Source organism: Papio anubis, chromosome 6, assembly GCF_008728515.1.
Source record: "Papio anubis isolate 15944 chromosome 6, Panubis1.0, whole genome shotgun sequence".
NCBI classification, from domain to species: Eukaryota; Metazoa; Chordata; class Mammalia; order Primates; family Cercopithecidae; genus Papio; species Papio anubis.
The window spans coordinates 42,127,791-42,132,363 of NC_044981.1; the positions used below are offsets into that span (position 1 = coordinate 42,127,791).

At 46.4% G+C, this 4,573-nt stretch overlaps 1 pseudogene; it reads right to left on the reverse strand.

Moving 5' to 3' along the window:
- Positions 1 to 3,023: 3,023 nt before the first annotated feature.
- On the reverse strand, positions 3,024 to 4,352 carry LOC110743008 (annotated as a pseudogene).
- Between the last annotated feature and the right edge of the window lie 221 nt (positions 4,353 to 4,573).

A 4,573-nucleotide genomic window follows, 5' to 3' on the forward strand; every position in this document is an offset into this window, starting at 1 on the left:
GCCAGAAATGAATTTCCGTCACCTCGCAATCAGGGGTGAGGGAACTGAGGGGGAGGGCAGGGGTCAGTGCGTCATCAGAGGGTGGAGAAAGGAGGAGGGGAGTACACAGGCCCCACAGGGCGGGGTCAGGGAAATTAGCCTCTGTGCCTGCCCCAGCTCTTTTGCCTGTGACTGTGGCACAACTCCCGTGGTGTTTTGCCCCAAGCTCCACCCGTCCCGAGTCTCCCTGAGCTCTGGTTAAATCCAGGGTAGTGTCCAAGCCTGGAGAATTTCCAGGCTGGGCTCTGCCCTAAGGCATCCAGCCTCTGGAGCTGCTTGAATGGGGGCACGTTGGGATGAGGGGGATCTGTTAGCCTGTCCTGGGGATCTTCCTCCAAGCCAGCCTTAAGTCAAGACCTCTAAGATCCATGTGGGACTGGCAGCCTGCCAGCTCAGTGCCTACAGCAACATGGAGGAAGGGGCTGGGAGTGCATAAGAAGACCTACCTTGGGCACTGGAGGATGGGGGTTCAGCCACTGCTCTGCTGTGTGCCCCTATGCAATCACTTCTCTCTGCGCCATGACATCTCCATGTGCGTTAATTATAAAGGATTTGGGCCAGATCCCTAGTTCTCAAATTCAGTTGCACTTTGGAATCTTCTGGGGAGCTTTGAAAACTACCATTGATGATTTCATCCTCCAGAGATGCTGATTTAATTGGTGTAGTTTGTGGCCTGAGCATCAGGAGTTTTAGAAGATACCCAAGTGAGTCTAATTTAAGGCCACGTCCCAGAAAACTACTTCCTAGCCACAGATGCATCATGGCACCCATAGAACATGATAATATTTGAACAGCACACTGTTTCTTAGTTGCTCTGTGCCTCAGTTTCCTCATCTGTACAAGGGGGATAATAATAGAACTTACTTGGTAGGGTTGTTGTGAAGATTATATGAGCTAATGCACAAAGGCATTGAGAGGAGCACCTGGCAAGTAGTAAAATGCTCAATAAATGTGAACTGTTTTTATTAATTACCTTCTGGCTCTGCTCCAGATCTGGCCCAACTTCCACCCTCTGCCTTATCTCTCCATGTCCACACACCTCACCAAAGCGACTCAACCTGGTAAACATTTACTAGGGGTCCTCTGTGTGAACCATGCTGTGCCAGGTGTTGAAGAAGGGATGGGGTGCATTTGGAACCACCTATGAAGCCGGGGACCCAGAGATGCATAAAACAGGTTTTTGCTCTCAAGACTCACAATCCAGGCTGGAAGAGGCAAGCATGGAAACAGACCTGGCAGAAACACTCCAGGGATGTTTAATACGGAGGATACTGTCACTCTTTCTGCTTTCTAGGGACATGGCATGATTCCTCTTGGGGAAATGATTCTTTTGTGGGAAAATCACAGCAATGGGCCCTTTGTGCGAAAAAGGCATGGCTTGACTGTGTGAAGGTGAAATCAAGAGAATGATAATTTTGCATAAGATGTGAGGAAGCTGGCCTCTATCTCTGAGACAACTGGCCAGAGAGGAGGGCAGATGGGGCCCTCGGAAGAGGGCCAGTGGGTGAGGACGACCATTAAAGAAATCTCCAGGCAGAATTAAGCCACATCTTGATTTTTAAAAGGTATTATTTTTGTTTGTAGTGGTATATTTTCATATTTTAATTTTTTTTTTGAGACGGAGTCTCACTCTGTTGCCCAGGCTGGAGTGCAGTAGCGTGATCTCAACTCACTCCAACCTCTGCCTCCCGGGTTCAAGTGATTCTCCTGCTTCAGCCTTCTGAGTAGCTGGGATTACAGGCACGCCACCACGCCTGGCTAATTTTTGTATTTTTAGTAGAGACAGGGTTTCACCATGTTGGTCAGGCTGGTCTCGAACTCCCGACCTCGTGAGCCACCCACCTTGGCCTCCCAAAGTGCTGGGATTACAGGCGTGAGCCACCAAGCCTGGCCTTTTAAAATTTTAAGAGTGTGAAAGTATATATAATGAAAAGTCTCTCTCCCCCTCTCTCCTCACCAGATTCTTATGTGGTTTCCCAGAGCTATTCTAGGTATACACAGCAAATGTATATCAACATGTTTTCCCTTCCCCCACCCCCACTCCCTCCCCCTTTCTTTGGTAAATATGCCATTCACAGTATTCTGCACCTAGCTTTGTATTTACTCAGCATTTGCTTGCACTGTATTTACTTAGTGAGCATACCATGAGCAGCAAGAGCTTCCTCATTATTTTTTCTGGTTTTTTGTTTGTTTCTTTGTTTATTTTTGAGATGGATTCTCGCTCTGTCATCCAGGCTGGAGTGCAGTGGCATGATCTCAGCTCTTCTGCAAACTTTTCTGCTTCCCAGGTTCAAGCAATTTTCCTGCCTCAGCCTCCTGAGTAGCTGGGATTACAGGTGTGCTGCCACCATGCCTGGCTAATTTTTGTATTTTTAATAGAGACGAGGTTTCGCCATGTTGGCCAGACTGGTCTCAAACTCCTGACCGCAGGTGATCTGCCTGCCTTGGCATCCCAAAGTGCTGGAATTGCAGGCATGAGCCGCTGCACCTGGCCTCTGTTTTTGTTTTTTAATGTGTCAGTATTTTATACTGCTAAATGTACGTACTTTATAGAAAAGCACAATCCTGTGGTTTTTAAATAACAACAGGGAAATGGTTTAACATACTAGGGTTGGTTTGCCTAAGCCATTGCTTTTAAAAAAATGGTTTCACTAGACCAGGTGCAGTGGCTCATGCCTGTAATTCCAGCAATTTGGGAGGCCGAAGTGGGAGGATTGCTTGAGGCCACGACTGTGAGGCTACAGTGAGCTATGATCATGCCACTGCACTCCAGCCTGGGTGACAGAGTGAGACCCTGCCTCAGAAAGAAAAGAAAAAAAAAATGCTTTCACTGTACATAATATATGTGTGAAGTGACCATAAATACTAGAAACGTCTAGAAATACTAGAACTATATTTTAGAAGAATGTAATTTCATATTTATTGAGTATAAAAGTTTCTTTTTTTTTTTTTTTTCTGAGACAGAGTCTCAGAGTGCAGATCTTGGCTTACTGCAACCTCTGCCTCCTGGGCTCAGGCAACCCTTCTGCCCCAGCCTCCTGAGTAGCTGGGACTACAGGCATGCACCATCACGCCCAGCTAGTAGTTTAAAAGTTTTGTGCACAGTGTAACAAACACAGTTTTTACAAATCTGCTTTGAAAGTGTGGTGGTCATTTCTTCGGCTTTCATACTATTTTCTTCATCCATTGCATTTTAAATTTCTTTGTGTCTGTTAATAGCTCAGTTCATCTAGTCCTGGAGTCTAGCTCCAGTCAGCCCACTTTTACCTGTTTGGTGAGGACTACAGAGCCTGCTTCCTCTTCCATTACTGTCGTTAAGATTCCTGTTGCCAGATGTTCCTCCTCTCCAGTAAGGTCAGCTATGAGCAAAGTGTCATCAAACATGGCAAAGGAAGTTGCAGCTGGGTGAGTTCTAGTATTCAAGTAACTTCTTTTAACTTCTGCTAAAATAGTCTCTTTCTAGCAACTTCAGGCAACTGTACATGTTAAAAAAGCGGCTTACAAAGCAAATGTGCAGGCATCCAAAATGTTTCCATAATAGGCAAATGAGATCATAGCATAGAATTCAAGCATACTTTCCTGGAGAAATGCATAAATTCCCTTTCTGAATTATCTGTGAATTTTCGGTGATATCTTCAGTGACCTGGCTAGCGGCTTGGGTCTCTTCTCCTGGAGGTCCAGACTGAAATCTCAAATGGAACACAAGGGTGGCAGAGCCACAGTGGGAGCCGCAGATCCTTTGTGAAAGCATCTGTGGGTGGTGCTGCAAACTCTGCTTTAACCCTACACATTACTGTAGTATTTCTCTGCTTCACTAAAGGAGAAACGACTGCGGTAGTAATTGAAACTGTGTTAACAGTCGTGGTTCTGAATTCACCAAGTTCTCTTTCATCAGGAAGGCAGATCTCTTTCAGAGATCTCCTGTAATATACCAGAGGTTCCGTGGTTTTGAACCCAGCTACCATCTGCCCAGTGTCACCTGTCCCCTCATTATTATGATGTTTTACAGCCGCACAGTGTTCCACTATGTAGATGCACCAGGGTTTATTTACCCGGACTCCTGTTGTTTCCTTGGTGCTGAACTTGCCTCCTGCTCTGCGCTGCAGTTTCCCACCATACAGTGAACCTTGGGGAAAGTCTGATGCATAGATGTGGGCTTAGGGGCAGATGGCCATAAAGCAGAGGGCTTCCATGAGGAAAGGCTTGGGAGAATCCCCCTGGTTTAGCCCTCAGAGGCGCTGAGGAGGGCTTGGCACTTTCCACAGTCTATGGGTGGGGGCACCAGCCTTCCCACTGGGTGTTACAGGAAAAGGTAAGTCAAGGAGGCCCAAGGTCAAGAAGTCATCCAGATTTTAGATGCCTCGGTTGCTCAAATAATGGCAACATGTGGTGCCTAATTAGAAATTCAGACAAAGATAATAGAACAGGTAGAATTCAAGGTCATAGAATGCCACAGCCGGAAGGGGCCTCAGAGACCACTGAGTACTCCTCCTCAGAGTCATAGTAATACAGAGTTAAAATTTATTGAGGCTTG